The 20,318-nt window shown below is 41.6% G+C and overlaps 2 pseudogenes; one reads left to right on the top strand and one right to left on the bottom strand.

The window, feature by feature from the left end:
• Positions 1-7,870: 7,870 nt before the first annotated feature.
• Positions 7,871-12,677, bottom strand: LOC115691710 (protein FLOWERING LOCUS D-like; annotated as a pseudogene).
• A 3,510-nt stretch (positions 12,678-16,187) lies between these two features.
• On the top strand, positions 16,188-19,733 carry LOC115691667 (protein RETICULATA-RELATED 4, chloroplastic-like; annotated as a pseudogene).
• The last annotated feature ends 585 nt before the right edge of the window (positions 19,734-20,318 follow it).

Genomic DNA, 20,318 nt, shown 5'->3' with positions numbered 1-20,318 from the left:
GGGTCGACCCCGTCGGCCGCTGGCGAGGCTCAACCTCGCTAGCGCTGGGCGAGGCCGACCTCGCCGTTGCAGGGTGAGGCTCGAACTCGCCGGCCGCTGGCGAGGTCGGCCTCGCCCAGCAGCCGGCAGGGTCGAGCCTCGCCAGCGGCCGGCGGGGCCGACCTCGCCGACTTCCGCCTTTGGCTAGTCGCCGAACCGGCCAGAAATTGAAGATGAAGGAAAAAAAGAAAATAAAAAAAATGATAAAAAAATTTGAAAAAATAAAAATAATATAAAAAAAAATTAATTGCGGTAAAATTATCACAAGTATACCAGTCCGGGGTTTTTTGTGGTCAAAAAAATAGTTCGGGGTAAATTTGTCACAAGTGTACCAGTTTTGGGTTTTTTATGGTTAAAAAAATAGTTTGGGGTAAAATTATCACAACTATATCAATTTATGATTTTTCGTGGTATTAACCCTTTAACAAAACTTGAACCACCAGCTGAGCTGCTAGTCTGTCTCTGGGCCAAGAAAGAGCTGCCAATCACGAGACATTGATTTTTCAAACAGTGGCTACTCAGTTGTTTCGGTCACACATCCATCACCACTAAAAGAGCCAAAAAAAAAATTGGAAAGAGAACGGAACTAGCGCAACAAAAGGATAAATCCCAACATCTATAGTATGTAGAATGATAATTGACTCCTAGCATTAACTAAGCCTATGAATCTATAACATGTAGTCGGCTAAAGAAATTATCTGTAACACGTAATAGTAATTTCAGCCCTACTTTTAAGTACCGGTGCCATGGAAAGATATGCTATTATGCAATATGAGTGATGCACGAGCAATGAAATCTCTCTTTTCCTATCTCTATCTCAATGAGGCGAAACAAAATATCTTAATTTCTGTTAACAATTATTGGAGTAAGTCTTGAACAAGCTCCCTGAGTCCTGACTATAAGTTACTATTTCCTTTTCTAACCGATTCTTGAAATGTCATACATATGCCTTCTTGACAATAATTGTTCCTCAATCTATAACCAAAATATATCACACCAAGACAAACTATACAGCTAAAATCCTTTAATCTAACCATCCCACAAGACCATGAGCCAACTGGTAATGAATATTGACTAGGTAGAAGAGGCCCGCTGTTTTGACAAGAAAGCTACAAAGAGCACTCAGCAAATTGTGGAGTGAAAAATGACATCCAATTCTATGCAGTGCTATTTCCTGGATTTATCGTACGAAGACTAATTTACCTCTGAAACATCTATATAGGAAAGTCGAGAATCACACATTCTAGCAGGGGACTTGAACACAACTCGACCTTTATACTTGATTCACGTTGTCTTTCATCCCTTTATGGTTTTGAGTCAACTCAAAGGTGTTCATTCCAATGATTTTGTTGTGACTGAGTACCAGAGCACTTGGCAATGTATTTTTTTTCTCAATTAATTCCCTATAATTTTAGTTTTCTTTATTCCACTAATTCGATATTTGATCTATTCCTTTTTTAGTTCTTATTGGAGAGTATAAGGGTAGAATAGTAAATTGTTCTAGTAGGGTTGAGCATATATATATATATATATATATATATGTAACCCTTTTTCTAATTGAATAACACAAAACATTATTATCTCTTTAACATGGTATCAGAGCCGGAGATAATAAAAAAAAAAACCCTAATCTTTTACCCTAATTGCCAGAGGCCACTTTTGCTTCACCGGAGAAGCTTTTGCGTCACCGGAGAAGCCACTGTTGCCAACGGTGAGTAAGAGTTAGAAGCTGAGGACTCTCACGACCCCTGCGACCTGTGAGGAGAGACGCAATTCTCGCGACTCCCGCGAGGAGCGACGACGCTCGCAAATTCCACAAGGAGCGACGACGCTCGAAATTACAGCAAGGAACGACGCTCGCAAATTCCACAAGGAGCGACGACGCTCGAAATTACAGCAAGGAATGATGCTCGCAAATTCCACAAGGAGCGACGACACTCGCAATTCCAGCGAGGAACGACGCTCGCGACTTCCATGAGTGAGGACTTTTGCGACACTCACGACTCAATTCTGGCGTTGATTTGTCCACTGATTCACCAAATCGACGTCCCATTATAGTCGCCTGGTGTCGCTCAGCCCAAATCGACCAGAACCGACGATGTTTAATTCATTCCAGTGTCGTCCAGCCTTGCACAGTTCAGATTAAGCATTGCCATGCCTTGCTGAACTCAAATTTGATGAAGTTCAACCAGTTCTGAGGCGGCAAGTGTTCCGGTAAGTTCCGAGGAACACAATCAAATGAAAATGAGGCTGAGGTTGAGGCATGTTATCTGATAATGATTCTTGAAAAGAAGAATTTTTGAGTTTTTGGTCCTATGTATTCAAATGTTGATGTCACGCCGTGCGATGGTGAAATTTCTAACGCAAGGGTCAGACTTATGTTACTTTAACAAGTAGAATTGTTGGTTGATTTTACGAAGCTTCGTCAAAGCCGTGTGCTTGTGAAAATAGAGGACTTATGTTGAAATTCAACAGCTTCATTTGCGAGGGAATACAACATATATGTGCTGGTGCTGCGTATCAATTAGATGATTTTATGAAGTTTCAGTGAACTTTGGTGGTGATTGGATTGAACCCTATTTCTTAGCTATTACTTTGTGGTTATTTGGAGATTACTGGATTTAAGTATTGATTACCGTGACGTTCATATTTTTTGTGGGGGTTCAATCACATTCATTATTCACTGATGGCGAATTATGAATCAACTTCTGGATCACTTTTTGGTCATTTTCAATTAACATCTGTCAAGTTGGATGGAACTAATTATCCATCGTGGTCTAAAGCGGTTGAAGTCTATCTTACTGCCACCAAGCAACTTGACTATCTTACATCTACGGCACCGTCAGACAAGAGTAAAGCTGACGATTGGATTGTAGGAGATGCAATGATATGAACTCTTTTATGGAATAGCATGGACCCTAAGGTCAGTCCTCATTTTATTCAGTGTGAATCTGCTAAGGCAGTATGGGAGAAATGTGCATTGCTATATTCTGGGCAGAATAATATGACACGGGTATGTGACACATGGGAAGCTTTGTTTGATATTAAACGTGGAGATCACTCCTTATCTGATCACTATGCTAAGTTCATGACCCTTTGCCAGCGATTGGTTACTTACCTTCCTGCCTCGAATGATCCAGCTATTTTGGCCAAACGCCAAGAAGATTTGAGAGTGATATTATACCACAAGTCATTGGGGCCTGAGTATTCATCTCTTCGTCAACATATTACATCTCAGAGCTCTCTTCCTACTATGGATGAAGTCTTCTCCCAGGCCCTTCGTTCTACAGTCACCGAGAAGATTTCTTCCACCCCGGCTTTAGAGATGAGCGCTATGATTTCCCATGGCCCTAGTGGACGTGGAGGTCGAGGTCGTGGATGCGGTTTTGTTCATAATGTAGGCCGTGGAGGCCTTGATGGAGGAGTTGGTACTCGTGGTGCCCTTAGTTCTGGGAATGGTCGCGGATCACGCTATTGTCATCATTGTCAAAGAGTCGAACATACAGAAGCTTATTATTATACACTTCACCCAAAGCTCAAACCAACCTTTGCTGCCTATGCAGAAGTTGAGAATTCTCTTGCTTCTTCCTCATCGACTCCACCAATTTCGACAACTGTACGAAATACAGGTGATTCAATCACATTGACACGTGCTGAATATGATACGTTGGTCCGTTCTCAACAGGTGACAGGATCTTCAGCTCCTACTGCAACTCTAGCACACACCTCCAAAGGTAGTTCATCTTGTTTGTTTTCTGCAGTGTCTGATTCCTGGGTTATAGACTCTGGAGCTACCAATCACATGACTGGTAACTCTAATCTATTGTCTTCTTTTCATTCTACATCTCCTGTATTGTCAAACTCGATTACATTAGCAAATGGTTCACAATCTCAGGTTACTGGTACAGGAGTTGTTCATTTGAGTCCCTCTCTTTCTTTGCCATATGTCCTTCACCTATCCCAATCTCCTTATAATTTAATTTCTGGTAGCTCATTAACTAAAGAATTGAATTGTTCCGTAACCTTTTCCTCTTCCCATTGTTTCTTTCAAGATCTGAGGATTGGACATATGATTGGTGGGGGACATGAATCAAATGGTCTGTACTATCTTGACAAGAAGGTGTTAGCTGCTGCAGCTGTAAAGCATACATCTACCGATATATATAGGATGCATTGTCGTGCTAGTCACCCACCACCGAACATACTTTGGCGTTTATTTCCCGAGTCTAAGTCTGTGAGTTCTTTTCAGTGTGAAACTTGTCAGTTTGGTAAACATCGTAGAGTCTCTTTTCCTTCCCGTATTCAGAGTCGTGTGTCTAATCCATTTGAACTGGTTCACTCAGATGTTTGGGGTCCTTGTCGTGTGTCTAATGTTTCCGGATTCAGATATTTTGTTACATTCGTGGATGATTTTTCCCGAATAACTTGGTTATTTTTAATAAAAGACCGTACGAAGATTTTTCATTTCTTTCGATTGTTCTATTTTAAAGTATTGAATCAATATCATATCTCTGTCAAATATTTACGGTCAGATAATGCTAGAGAATATCTTGCTGCAACTGCTGGTTTCCAGCCATTTCTTGATTCTCATGGTATTATTCATCAGACTTCCTGCTCATACACTCCACAGCAAAATGGAGTCGCTGAACGTAAAAATCGACATCTTCTTGATGTTGCTTGTTGCCTTATGTTTCAAATGCATCTACCTAAACATTTTTGGGGGCATGTTGTTCTTACAGCATGTTATTTAATTAATAGGCTTCCAACTTCTGTTCTCCAGGGGAAGACACCATTCTCTACTTTACATCCAAATCGTCCTCCCTTTCCTTTGCCTCTTCGAGTCTTTGGGTGTGTCTGTTTTGTATATTCTTTTACTCCAGATCTTGATAAACTGGATCCTCGTGCAAAAAATGTGTCTTTGTGGGATACTCTCAGACTCAGAAGGGATATAAATGTTATAGCCCTACTCACCGTCGTATGTTCGTGTCCGCTGATTTGACGTTCTTTGAAGACCAGCCATATTTTACTTCACCTGCGGTTTCCACAGAGTGGTGATGGTGATGGTTGTGTCATACCGACGATTCCACCTCCTTCACTTTCTCCAGCTACAACCACAGGATTTCAGTTTGCTGACCGCACCTATCATCGGCGTAGTGCAGTCCCTCCTATGACAGTACAGTCTTTACCAGCACCTGATTCATCTGTTCCCTCATCAGTTACAATACCAGCCTCTGATCCTGATCTTCCCATTGCTTCTCGTAATGGTACACGCTCGTGTTAATCGTCATGTCGATCGTTATGCCCCTTATTCTGGTCTTACTGATTATATTCGCACACATCATCCTATTTCCAATTTTCTATCCTATAATTATTTGTCTCCTACTTTCTCTGCCTTTGCCTCGTCGTTGTCCTCTGTTTCTGTACCTAGCAGTGTTGCTGAAGCTCTTGCTCATCCGGGATGGCGTCGTGCAATGGAAGATGAAATGAAGGCACTAATTGACAATCGAACTTGGAAGCTTACTCCATTACCTACTGGTAAGAAATCTGTTGGTTGTCGTTGGGTATTTACTGTTAAGGTTCACTCGGATGGCACTCTTAATCGATTGAAGGGACGGTTAGTTGCGAAGGGGTATACTCAGACTTATGGTGTTGACTATGATGACACTTTCTCTCCGGTGGCAAAATTCCATCGGTTCGTGTATTTATCTCATTGGCTGCACGATTTGGCTAGCTACTACATCAGTTGGATGTGAAAAATGCTTTTTTACATGGTGATCTGGCTGAGGAGGTCTACATAGAGCAACCACTTGGGCTTGTTGCTCCGGGGGAGAATGTGGTGTGTCGTTTGTACAAAGCTTTTATATGGACTTAAACAATCTCTTCGTGCTTGGTTTGGTAAATTTAATGATGCAATTATCAAATTTGGATTAAAGCGGTGCAAGGTAGATCATTTAGTTTTCAGCTCTATCTCTTCAGCTGGTTGTATCCTTCTAGTTGTATATGTGGATGACATAATCATTACTGGCAGTGATTCAGATGGTATTCAAAAGCTTAAGCAATTTCTGCATACAAAATTCAGTACTAAAGATATGGGACGTCTTCGATATTTTCTTGGTATTGAAGTAGCCTACTCACATGCCGGTATCAATTTATCGCAACGAAAGTATGTACTGGATATTCTTGGTGAGGTTGGATATCTCGAAGCAAAACCAGTTGATACCCCTATGGAACCTAATGTAAAACTTGATGCAGAGCATGGAGAATTATTGCATGATACAACGAAATATCGGAGATTAGTGGGTAAGTTGAACTATCTTACCGTCACGAGACCTAATATATCATTTGCTGTTAGTGTAGTAAGTCAGTTCATGAATTCTCCTCATACTACTCATTGGCATGCCGCACTTCGAATTGTCAAATATTTGAAGGGAACGCTAGGCAAAGGATTACTGTTTAAGAATTATGGTCATCTAAACACTATAGGATTCTCTTATGCTGATTATGTTGGATGTCCTATAGATAGAAGATCTACGTCATGATACTGTGTGTTTCTTGGAGGTAATTTAGTTGCGTGGAAGAGCAAGAAACACATGTAGTTTCCCGATCAAGCGCTGAAGCTGAATATCGAGCTATGGCACATGTGATAGGTGAATTAATATGGTTGAGGATGTTACTATCAGAGATTGGAATGTCACCGTCAAATCCATCGATATTATACTGTGATAATCAATCCGCTATGGATATTGCATCTAATCCTGTCTTCCATTACCGAACGAAGCACACTGAGGTTGATTGTCATTTTGTGCGAGAAAAAGTTCAGAAAAGAGAGATTATTCTTCAACACACGAAGACGGAGGATCAATTCGCAGACATCTTTACTAAATCTCTACAAGGAAATAGAGTGAATTTCTTATGTAACAAGTTGGGATTGTTTGATATCTACATCCCAACTTGAGGGGAAGTGTTGGAAAGTATTAGGGTAGAATAGTAAATTGTTCTAGTAGAGTTGAGCATATATATATATATGTAACCCTTTTCTAATTGAATAACACAGAACATTATTATCTCTTCAATAGTTCTGTATTGCTTTTTTAAATGTCTTAGCAAGATATCACTTTATGAACATCGTGACATTTCTCTACTAAGAAAGAAATCACATGACGCATATTATAGATGCAACTCTTAGCCAAATGAGTCTTGTTGCTTTGTTGATAAAAATGACAATAAGAGACACTTTCCCTTATTCAGGGTCACAAAGACAAGCAAAATGCATCAGGCAAGTTAACTTTTGGATTCTCTACAAAAATGAGATAATGATCTTCTGGGTACGACCAAAACATGAGGTCGATGAGGGTTCAAGATAGACGAAAACCCCAATCCCTTGTTTGGTTACCAAGAGCAAAACCATTGGAATGGGATTAAGGATTTTATTATCACTCCCCTGACATTAAGTGACAGAAAATGAAGATAATACCGGAATGAAACTTATCCCTTTATCATGATTTCCAGCTGGTGGGATTATGAGAGGAATTAGCAAATGGAATTGACAATACTAGAAAGGAACATGACATAGACGCAGCCCTCCCGCCCTCCCTCTCTCTCGAGTGCGCACATACGATTCCACATTGCCAATTCCAATCTCATTGCTTTCTGTTTATCTGATTCCCACCAACCAAAGAGGAATGGAATGGAGAAATCGTCAATGTATAACAACCAAAGTAAAGACATATATCCTTTCAATCTCAGCATTTCATGAAAACAGAAGTTTGTGAATCGACAAGCTGATACAGAAATAGCCAAGTGCTAATAAACTTCATGTACAGTGCACCCATCAACCCATTATAGCTGAAATTAGGAACTGAAAACAGAAGAGTACTGAAGAAATGTTACCAACCAAACTAAACAATTCTTGTTGCATACAAATGCAAGAAGTTTAACCCACTTATTTTCCCAACTACGAATGAGGTTTAGTCATATGGTGAATGTGCCAATGAAACAATTGAAAAGGATGTTAAATGGACAAATAGAAGATCTATTTTTGAGCCACAGACTGTTTTGCTCGCAAAGGTCTACGTCTACCTGTGTCAGATGGGCCAGGAGTGGCTTGATTGTGCTCCTAACATCATGTGTCACCTTACTGATTTCAGCATTAAAACCAGGAAGAGCTCCTAGGCCTCCACTTTTGCCCACTATTTTAGCTTTTCTGAGGTATTTTGAGCAGAAAGATTGGAATTACTAGACAGATTTAGCTATATCTAGCAACGTAAAAGTAATTGGAACTTGAGCTAAGTCTAAGTGTTGTACCTGACAACTTTTTTCTTTGGAGCACCTCTTTTATTCATCAATGTACCTTCCAACAATCAAAATAGGTTTCACCACCAGATTTTTATATGAAAATCATCAATCTTTTGATAAACGTCCGATTGCTCACCTGATTTAGTGGCCAAAGAAACTGAAGCAGGTTTGCGCTTGCCCCTTTCAGCTTTAATAGAAGAAATCACAGAATCAGCAGCAGGTCCTAAACCTTTCCCCCCTTCCAGTTTCATCCCAAGCTTTTCAGAATGACGATAAAACCTCATCTCATCACCTCCTCTCACTTCTCTCAGCTCGAGAGCCTGTTGCTTTGACAACAAGGTGTAAATGTGAAGTTGTTGTTGCTGATTAAAATGTGACTGAAGCTGTTGAAATAGTAGTTTATTGGTCTGCTGGTCTGGTCTGACTTCAGACCATCATGAGCTTTTCTACGAGGCTCACTAAAAGTCACTCTCAAAATTGCACCAGAGCTGGGATCAGAGTTCTTTTCGTAAATGACAGCAAAGCTCCCAAATTCCAAATCAGGTTCCCTGAATAAGTCAGCTTGAATAGAAGCACAGGAATGGGCATTCTTCGATGGAGTCTGGTCAATCTTTTTCTTTTAAGCACGAGCATTAGCATGATAAACCATATTAGCAGCTTCTCTCAGCCCAGTCAGAAAGGCCCCACGCATAGTTGCAGGATACCTTCTGGTAGTTGCCTCCCCAGCAAAGAAGAGCCCTCCATCTCCCACACTTTCAGCTAAAATATCATAGTCATCTCTGGAGGCCCCTACTGCCACATTAGAGTAGGAACCAAGGCTAAAACGATCACTACCCCATCCGGTGCAGACAGTTTGGATAGGATCTGGTACCTTAATCCCCTGCGATTCATAGATACCTGCACTCCCAGATCTCAACGATAATTGAACAGTTACGGATAATTAGCTATGCAACAATTCAACTTCATTGCATGAACAGCCCAAGAAACCAGCCACAGTACAGTTGCTCTCCCCATACCAAGACTTTATCTTTGATCTAAAAACTCCAAAAGTCTAAGAAAAACAGAATCAAGGCAGAAGAAAAGCTAGAAATGGTGGCTGCTGGACGTTGTTGATGATTTGCTTTCATAGTTTACATGGCAGGGGGTAAGAGCAGCAGATACTTCACTCATACCACGATATCATGCCAATAGCAGAAATAATATTTCTCTGGGACACAAACTACAACAAAAAAGGGGCTAAACTTGCAAGTGCCATATGATAAAAGAGAATCAACCAACCAACATTATTTAACTATCATATCTACCATAATAATGCAAAAGGAACCTAGTCGTGTGAATAAATATTCATAGATTAGAGAATTCAACCTCGATACACTCATTATCTATTCCAAGTGACCTACAACAAACTTGCAAGTGCTTCCTGAAGATACTAAACAAATGATAGGCCAGCAAGTAATGAGTAGCTGAATTATGCTCTTTAAGCCAGGCCATAAATTTCTTACACTTCATAACAGACTACAGGCTAAATAAGAATTTCTCTGAGTTATATTAGAATCTAAAACTACTTAATATGTCAACATCAAATCTGAGCCATAATTTATCCAATTTACATGCTTTGATATCCATCATTTTAGGCAGCATGTCATTTAAACGCGGCCATAATGCATATAGAAACCTCTGACATCCAATATAGTCCATCAACTACATGATATGTAGTCCAAATACTAGACACAGTATTTGCACATTGCACACCATAATTTCAACGTATTTTTTTTTAACAAGTAATACATCTTCTGCAGTTATTTTGGTCCAGCAATACATTTACTAGTCACCTAAAAAATGCCCATGCACCTTCTTTGTCAAACCACGCATTCATGCATTCTCTTCTGCACATATGTGATATTTTGGGTAATCACCTTAATGGTCCTAAAAATCAGACGAGAGAAAATCAGGTAAACTTAGGACTAGTACGGTCCATAAATTTAAAAGAAAAAAACAGAACCTAAGTCGAAATGTAGATTCAAATAAAATAAGTCAGATTGCTCTACATTCTAAGGACAATCATATATTTTGGGTAGAAAACATATTTATAACTGAAATATTCTGACAACAACTACATTAAAAGTCCATGATATTGTTTTCGAAATTATGAAGGATCAATTACACGTTCCACTTTTTCCACTCTTTTTTTAAAGCAAGTTTTTGCACTCATTAACTGGCCATAAATAGATTTATCAGACTCTTGTAAATAAAGCAGAACGGTTTATTTCAATTAAAGGCTGTTACCCTTAAGAAATTGAAGAACCCGCATCACTGCATCAGTAGGGGGAATGCTCTCAAACTTGTGTGCAGCTTCCCCCGCTACTAATGCAATCAAGAGAGGACCACGTGCAACTGTTGCGTAACTATAAAACAAAAAGAACTCCCTGCGGCGGCTTGGATCATCTTTTATGTGTCCAAAGGTGTCAAGATCTGTGCCCCAAAACACATGAGGAAAAAGCATTGCAACCTTATTTAGCAGCCCAAATCCCAGCCTCTTTATCCCGTCAAGCTTTCTCTGAGGCAATTCCAGAATAAACTCGATAGACCCACTTTTCAATACACCAAGAGGAACGGTACAAAGTGCCATATCACCCTCAAAAACCTGGCTACCTGCCATGATTTGCACACCATCATTGCCATATCTGATAGTATGCACAGTTCTCTCACACAAAATTGGTACATTCTCAGCCAAAGCCTGAACCAGCCTTCCATTCTCTCCATGCAAAAAACAGTGATCACCTCCCATATCATAAGGATCATCCTGGTCCCAAAATGCAAGGGAAAGCTTTGAGAGCAAGCCTGCATTAGCATATTCCAAATTGGCAAGATGCCAATTGAACAAGTTCATTTCCTCAGCATTTACAGCATCCCCATGAACCGGCCTAAACGTTTCCAGGGCGGATCCAAGTGAAACATCCATGGACACTTCTCCCATCGACTGCATAAGCCTGCTAGCCTTATCCAAGAGACGGTTAAAAGCAGTCCCAACCTTCATGTCGATGTCGGCGTCAACCGGCTTCCCATTCACCCTGTAAAGAGGGCACTTATCCCTCACCTTGTGAAGTGGATGCCCTAGCTGCCGAGCAACAATCCTGAGGGGGTTCCCCAATGTCCCAGTTAATACACTTCCCCCTAAATCGGCAGCAGCAGATAACTTGTTCCCGCCTTCCAACTTCTTTGTATAAACCCTCCCACCTGCTCTCTTCCTACCCTCCAAAACTGTCACCTTAAAACCTAACTGCATCAGTTGACGTGCTGCAGCCAATCCTGCAAGCCCGGCACCGACAATAATCACGCTATGCCTGCTTGGCTCTGCCAGAATCTTCTCTTTAATTGCGGGCGCAACCCCAAAATTAATATGACCCATGAGAAACCAAGTAATCATAAGCAGAGTCTAGTAGAGAAGTGCACTGCTGAGGAATGACATCCACAAACATCTCCTTGGTAACCCAATTGGACACATTCTCACGCCATTTCGCAATAATGTGGCTCCTAATCAAAATATAATTAACCTGTTCGATCCGGCCGATCACCAGCACAATGCCGAAATCAATCTCTTCGTCGGTGAGCGAGTCAGCACGGAACCCGGCCGTGAGTGAAGGCCTCAGCCGTGGACTCTCTATTGATCACGATTATCTCATCAGAAGCATCAGAGACAGAGCTAGGGTTTCCCGGAGCAGGCTTACTCGAAGCAGCAGCCGCCAGAGCGGACGAAGAGGCCACCAATGCCAACGCAGAGCTAGGATTACCGGACGACGACGGCAAGGGAGGGAGCAGGAAGGGGGCGACGTTCCACTGCGACCGGCCTCGCCTACGCTTCTCGGGGACGGTGAAGGAGAGGAGGGGGTTGTAGCCGGAGGCCGAGGCGGAGCCAGGGTTCTAAGGGGACGGAGGGACGGGAGGCGGGGGAAGGACGGGGCTGGGGATAGGGTTTGGGAGGGGCTCGAAGGGGTAGAAATCGAGGGGAGGGAATTCAGCGAATGGGTCGGGCGCTTTGAGGCTCCATTTTCGCTGCGATTCGAGAGCGAAGAGTAGGGTTTTGGAAGAAGAAATGAGAGAGACGAGAGCCACTGACGACTGAGAAGAGAGCGAAGAACATGGGTTTTTGTGTGTGATCGTTCGGTCGCTGAAAGAAAAACATTCGAACGGTTTTTAGTCGTTAAGTCCGTTAGAATCAGAGTCCGAGTGCGCGCTTAAAAGGCGGACATGCAGTGACAACTGACAAGACAACCTCGGAATTCGAGGCTCTCGCGGTCCAAAGACGCACGTTCCCCATGAGTGAGGAAATGCGATCGGCTCATTTCTTCCACTTTCCCTCTTTCAACAAAATATTCTTTTGTAGGTAATAAGCGAGACGAGATTGGACATCGGACCGGGTTTCGAGTGAAGCCGAGTCCGATTAGATGTTTTAATCGGCTTGGACTTGCGTTTCCAGAAGATGGGGTTTGGTATCTGGGTTGCTTGTATTGCAATCTTGAGTCCATTTTTGTCATTTAAATTACTTGGATGGTAGATAATGTGATTAGGGTGATAAGCAAATCACAATTGTTAAGACATTAGTCGCATTTGGTTGCATCCCAGTTTGTGTTTTGTTATCTTTTTCTCCAGTTCAATTGGATTAAAAATGCACACGGATCAACCGCAAGACCAATGCAAGAGTTCTGAAATTTGCACTATTATTCTTTTTCACTACTTTTGCCGGTCAATGGGTGGAACATTAGGTTCCCTCCCAATGCAAGAGTTGTGAAATATCCACTTTTATTAAATCTATCTTTATCTTCTTCGCATCAAATCAGTGTCTACATTTGTTCCATAGTTAAAGTTCTTTTTGTTTTGTGAGTAAATTTATTTTTTCTTTTGCCACCCACCAATTACAAAGACTGGTAGCAATACTTCTTCTGCAGAGCTCAGTATGGCAACCAGATGAAACTCTCTTATCCAGATACAAAATTATCAATCTCACTTAACATTGAAAAAAGAAAGTACTTTTACTTGCACCGTGCTGTGCATCCAAGGAGAAAAGAATGAAAAATTTTATCAGGGCAGAATGACATTTTCATATTTGATAAGCCAAGAACATCCATGTCAAATATTAGCACGCGAGGCCAGTGCAAGAACAATCCTTGTGCTTACCTGTTTGCTGTAGACATTGGATGCATGATAGGCTCGACCAGACCAAGACAGGCTCATGCACAATGGTTGGCAAAAGAGGAAGAAGATAGTAGAATTAAAAACCAAGGAATCCACTGGAAATCACAAATGAAAATACTAGCAAGACATATAAAGGGAATGTGAGCAAGTGGATAAAGAAGCCCTACAAAATCAATGTACACTCTGGTACAAGAAATTATTTTCATAGACGGTGTTAAGATATGATCTCGTGTCAAATTCAAGTCAATGATTCTATAAATAGATTTCGATTGCATTATGTACAGATTTTAGCAGAATCTGTTCTCACAAAAAATGGACAGAAAAGTCCTCCAAACAAAGCTAAAACTTCTAGCAATAAAAATTGATGACCATGAGGTTCCTGTTCTCCTCAATATATACTCAGCCAGGAATGCTGCAACAGAGATGACTCTACCGGCTCTTACAATTTTCCATCTCTGGTATGAATGTCGATCAACTGTAACTGCCTCCCGCGGTATTAATCTTCAAGTAATAAATATGTAGTTAAACCAGCAGCTCAGACGGAGGGAGGCAAATGCTCAAACTCTCCTTGACAATGAACATCTTTTCCCATTTGTCATTTGAGTGCTCTTGCAGGAGATAGTTCAGGGAAACACAGTCCAGCATGAGCAGTGATTTCTCAGCTCTTCCAACCCAGTTCCTGAAGGTCAACTGGTTTCAATACAACATGTTTCCCGAGCCTATAACAAATCAGACAAAAAGCTATAATGAATTTCACTACCTGGAAGGTAGTTAAATGAAGTGATAACGTAACTTCATTTCCCAGTAGAATGTGCTATAACATAAATTAGAGCTATCAGTAATGACCAGTATGAAAGTATCATCTCATGCAAAACATGCATTCATAATTGTGCTCGTGCATGAAATGCGTCAAGAATGAAAAAGTGAACACTGGACACAGAGATGACATAGAGGTAGAGTTAAGAGGAGTTACCCAAGATCTGCTGGAAGTCTGAAACCACCAATCCGGACTCGTTTTAATGAATAAATCTGGAAAAGCAAACGTGAGGTAAGTTCTTTTCCATGTAAATATGTTGGCATCTGCGGAGAAATTATTACATGGTCTGTAGACCAAGGGTGCGCATGGCAACAATTTTGTGCCCGGAAACTGATTTTGTTCAGAAATGATTCTTTTTTATTCTGTGTCCGAAAATAATTTCTAAGCATTTGAAGGCGTTTGGTAATTGCCCAAAATTTTTATTCTTGGAATAGAAAAAGAACAGAAATGCGTTTGGTAACTACACAAATTTTTTTTTATTAATAATATTTTGAATTTTTTTAATATTTCTTTTTTTTTTCTTTCCCTTCCCTTCCTTAGCCATGGTCGGTCGCCGGTGTCGGCGATTGGCCACAGGCCAGGGCCGGCGAGGGCGTCATGGCCCTCGCCGGTCACGATGGCGAGGTCAGCCTAGCCAGGATCTGGGCGAGGTCGAGCCTCGCCCAGCCAAGGCGAGGCCGACCTTGCCATCGTGACCCATCTCCCTTGCTTGGGTCGCGACGACGAGGTCGGCCTCGCCATGGCTGGGCGAGGCCTCGCCATCGCAGCCGCGAGCAGCCCTCGCCAGCCCTGGCCTGTGGCCGGCGGTAGGCCAGGAAAAAGAAGAAAAACAAACCAAGAAGGAAGAAGAAAATCAAGAAGAATCAAAAAATGAAAAAATTGTTCTCAGAATCAAAAAGCTACTTTTTTTTTGCTTCTTGATTCTATTCCAAAACTGATTCTGGGAACAATTTTTTGTAAATTTGTGCCCTGGAACAAAAAATTTAACAAATGGATATCCGTTCCTAAACTGATTCTGGAAATAAAAAAACAAAAATTTTCACTATTTGGCAACTTATCAAACAGTCCCCAAGTGGATCAAGATCATTTGAACCATTAATCATGTGGATCCTACCGTCAGGCCCATATGATCAACAGTCTAGATGGGCTTGATCTACGGATCATGCCATGTTTTTCTGCATCTTCAAAACTGAGTCAATCGACCAATCGAACCTCAAGTCCAGCATTTTTCATAAGCTCTCTGACTTCATGGTTCCTCCCTTCGTGGACCTGGAGATGCCCGATAAGGTAAATAATGTTATATGACATCATCACCAATATACCAAGCTCTGTTTTTTTAATAATAAGGATATTTTTTTTTTCTTTTTTGGGTAACCCAGTGAACCCCGCACGGCCGACAACAGAGGAGTAAACCCCCGGGGCGACACGTCTGCTAGCCACCGCACACGTGCCACCGGTTAAGTCACCCTGCGGTGCCCGGGATTCGAACACTCAACCTTTTGCGAGAGGAAGAGTGCGCGCTCCAGCAGCGCCACCCAGGCGGGTGGTAAGGATATTTCTTTTTCCAGCAGAAATATATTAACAGAGTTCCCAGACTCTCGAGTCCTTTGTGTTTTTTTTGGTGGGGGATCGTCTTTTTAAAGACCCGAATTTGCAGCCACCAATTCACCATCCAGAGAAGGGAGTGACAAAAGTCTGTGGATCGTCTTCTTCCTTGAAAAGTCATCTGATATGGGACCAGTACACAGAAACAAATGGCCACAATTTGCTCTCCCTGTCATAGTCATGCCTCTCATCACTTAATCAGTCGGTCATCACTACTGTACAGCTCTCTCTCTCTTTCTCTCTCTCTCTCTCTGGAGGTTTCTGTGTTGGTTTGGGTTTGTGTGATTCTCTCCCTCCGTCTCACACAAACCCAGACTCGTCAAGAAACATGGCTTGCCCCATTTTCTCGTTAAGCCTCTCTCGACACTCTTCTTCTCTGTCGTTAACGGCTCAAAACCACCTCCACCACCACTCCCATTCTCACGACTCTCCCTCTCACTGCTTCATGATCGTGACACGCCGTGTGAGCTCTGGGCCGTTGGTCTCTACTTCCCCTGCACATCATTCCTCTTCCATCCCCCACGGCCGCCGCCTCTCACCCATTCTCTACTCTGGCGATGGGGGGAGCCCCGGTGGCAGTGGCGGAGGCGGAAAAGGAGGTGGCGATGGCTCTGGGTCCCGCAACAGAATCGAGGCTCTTCTCGCGTTAGCTGAGGTAGCCCCCACAAACTGCATCCATCTATAGAGGCAGTAATACCGGATGTACACGTTCATGCCGAAACGTTTCATTAATAATGCTAGAGATGCTAAGATTAGTGACGCTCCTGTTAGATGCTTGAATATGATCCATCTAGCTTAATAAAGCGTTACATTTTGTCATATCTTACAATGTTAGAATAATACTGGTTGCGTTGCATGTACCCTTACGCACGCCGTAGGCCACCTTTTGGTGCACGCTCCAAATGGTATCGTACACTCTGCTCAGTTTGATTTTCTTGCAACGCGTAGAATAACTGCACTCCTTTAATCCTAGGACTTATTTGTCACCTCTTGCAGTTAAATTTGATTGTACTAGTGCGATTTTGATCTATGCAATTCATATTATTTGTTACATTTGATGTGATTGTGGTCAATCAGGTTTCGAGGACATTGGATAGCATCCCCAAGGACTTGGCCGCAGCAATACAGGCGGGGAAGGTGCCGGCAGCAGTGGTGGAGAGGTACTTGGAGCTTGAGAAGTCCGCAGTGTTTTGCTGGTTGCTTCAGTTTGGAGGATTTAGGGAGAGGCTACTTGCTGATGATCTGTTCTTGGCCAAGGTTGCCATGGAGTGTGGTGTTGGCATCTTCACCAAGGTTGCTCTCTCTCTCTCTCTCTCTCTCTCTCTCTCTCTCTCTCTCTCTCTCTCTCTCTCTCTCTCTCTCTCTCTCTCTCTCTCATTGCAGTACTGCTTATACTGCACTCACGCGCATGCTTTGTTGGGTCACGTTGGACTATGAATCGTTTCTCCAAAAGCACTCCTGAGACTATTCTCAACTTAAAACTCTTTTAGTATATCCATTGAGCCATCAAGATTAGTGAAGTTTGAAAGTTTTAAGTCTTGGAAATGTAATGGAAGACACTTTAAAAATCTAAAAGGCACTGCACAAATCACTGAACACTTGAAATTACGGTCGGTTCATTTTCTGTCTCCTGTTCTTTTCTTTCTTTCTTGTGGTAGAAAGTAATTCTTTGGATTTCTTAATTGTGGTTCTTATTTATGGGTAATGTTAACTGAAGTCTGAAATCACCATAAAGATGTGGAAGTATGCAAACATATGAAAATGCGTTCATGTACCTTTTTGCTATTTCTACAGAGTGCTGCAGAGTTGGAGCGGCGAACAGAAAGTTTACAAAGGAGCTGGATTTTGTTTTCGCTGATGTGGTATGGATGTTTCTCTTGAATATTATGTGGTTATCATCTTAGAATTTATGAACTATTGTGTCTAGATAACCCCATGCTTTGTTTCAATATACACTTGTCATGTTGCAAAGATTGAGTGTCTGATAGCATTGGTTTGATGAGAAATTTAGCTTGGCCACTAGGTAATGGGAAAAGCGTCTGGTTCACAGTGGAAACTTTGGTGTCACACCTAAATCATTTTGGTCTTCATTTGATCAAATTGCTAGAAACACTTCTTAGTCTCTCATTCTGGGCATCCTAAAAATCCTCGTTCTATTAAGTGACAGGTGATGGCCATTATAGCAGATTTTATGCTGGTCTGGCTTCCTGCTCCCACCGTTTCTCTCAGACCTCCCCTCGCTATCAACGCTGGATCACTTTCTACGTTCTTCTATGGCTGTCCTGATAATGCTTTTCAGGTCATTACTACTTTGGCATTAGATAGGTCTTTGAACTACAATGGACGGTATATAACAATTCATTTCCTTTGACAATCTACCCGCAGGTCGCTCTGGCTGGTAGCTCTTACTCATTGTTGCAGAGAATAGGTGCAATAGTGGTATGTGCGTGCACTTAGTTCAACTTAGCGAAATGGTTTCACTATAGATCAGAACTTATAATGGTTTGTTCTGTAGTACAGCATAATGGGGCCAAGCTTTTCGTAGTGGGGACTGGTGCATCTTTGGTATGTCACTTTAAATTAGCAATTCTTCTAATTTTGGCAGCTATCATTGCATCAGAGTCTCCTCTATTTGTGTCGTTCTCTTGTATGTATAGTTAATGCTTGTTCGGAGTCCTATTTACTTGTTCCGAGCCCTTCACTCATTCAAGTGACAGAAGAATGTTTTACTGGTATTTTTGTGTATATTTCACTATCGTTGCTTGCCATACCATTAACAAGGCCTTGGCCAGATGTTACATGAATAGAACCCCTTAGAAGTTCGAATCATTTGGTTTGGGTCCTTCAGAGTATAGATTGAAGGAATTTTTGAGTAATATTTGGGGACTTCCTCTGGGTGTTGAACTCAAGGAAAAAAAAGCTATTGAAGTTGTTCCTTTTAATGTAACATTATTACTGTGGGAACAATCCTGAAAATTGTTTTTTAGATTGGTACAGCTTTGACAAATGTGTTGATAAATACATGAAAGCTTTTCGATAAAACCTTTGCGGTTGAGGCAGAGGATGTGCCTGTTCTCTCCACCAATGTTGCATACGGAGTGTACATGGCAGTTTCTAGCAATCTAAGGTTTGTGGCTGCGTGTTATCACTTTTCTTAGCCTATGCTTATATCTCAATAGTTGTTTTGGATATATATACAGATTGCAAGGGACTGGTGTAGACGCAGATAGTTTTCTAATCTGGTCTGCATTCAGTCTATACTTCACCAATTATCTGGGAGGATTGTCTAATTTTGAAGAACACTTGTACAATTTACTCTGCTTTTTCAAGTTGTATCCGTGTATGTGTGTGTATCATAAGATATTCTGCTATTTATTTTGGTGAACAGATATCAGGTGCTGGCTGGCGTTATTGAACAAAGAATCTTAGAGCCCTTGCTACACCAGCACAAGATCATAGATTCATACTCAGTGCGATCTGCTTCACTGTTCAAACTGGCAATACAGTCTTGGGTTCATTGATGTAAGACTTTTGGCGCTGACTGTCATTTTGATAACATAATTTTCTTTAATGCTCTCAGAAGTACATATTTGTTCTCTCTTGTAACAGGTGGGTGGATTATGCACGATGGATAGGAATTCAAAAGATTCGAGAATAATACATTGCTAGACATTTAGTTTACATTTCACCAGCAAATTGTAATTCTGGAATGTGCATATGTAAGATTGCCTCTCCAAGAGTAAACCTATCAGAGTATGACCCATTCATGGGAAGAAAAAATACATTGGGAGGAAGGTTGTTTCAGAATTCTGAGGAAGAATCTAACAGAAGACGACATGGATCAACATGGTTGTATACTCGTGATGAGGTCCACAGACTACATCAGGTAATTAAACTAAAAAAATTTAGAAGAAAGTGCGAAGAATTATAAGGTAATAATTACTGGAAAAACGCTCTCTCAGGTCATAGATGCAGACAACTGCTTTAGAACCTCTTGGACTTCGAATAATGGTCAAATGCAGACCACCCCTCGACCCAAAAAGTAAAAAGAAAAAGATCCAAATTTCGGGAGTCTTCCGTTTCAGCAGCAAGACTGCGTTTAACTGCTTCTGGTGAGAAGAGAAGCAGTCGAAGTTCAATGTAACCAGCCATTCAACCCCAAGTAAACTCAAAAAGAAAGTCGTTGACTCACTACGATTTCAGAAGGTCCACCTCAAAATTGCCGAAATCCACGAGATATAATGAATTACGCTCGAGGAAGCGAGATTGGATTCATCGAAACTAATGGGAAACCACGAGCTATGGATAGATGCCAACAGAAGTTAACCGAACTCACCAACACCTTCAACAACTCGTTTTGACAAGAAGA

This window comes from Syzygium oleosum, unplaced genomic scaffold (genome assembly GCF_021117445.2).
Source record: "Syzygium oleosum isolate NSW1041296 unplaced genomic scaffold, Sole_v2.1 Sole_v2.02, whole genome shotgun sequence".
Lineage (NCBI taxonomy): Eukaryota > Viridiplantae > Streptophyta > Magnoliopsida > Myrtales > Myrtaceae > Syzygium > Syzygium oleosum.
This window is presented reverse-complemented; position numbering and strand designations above follow the sequence as displayed.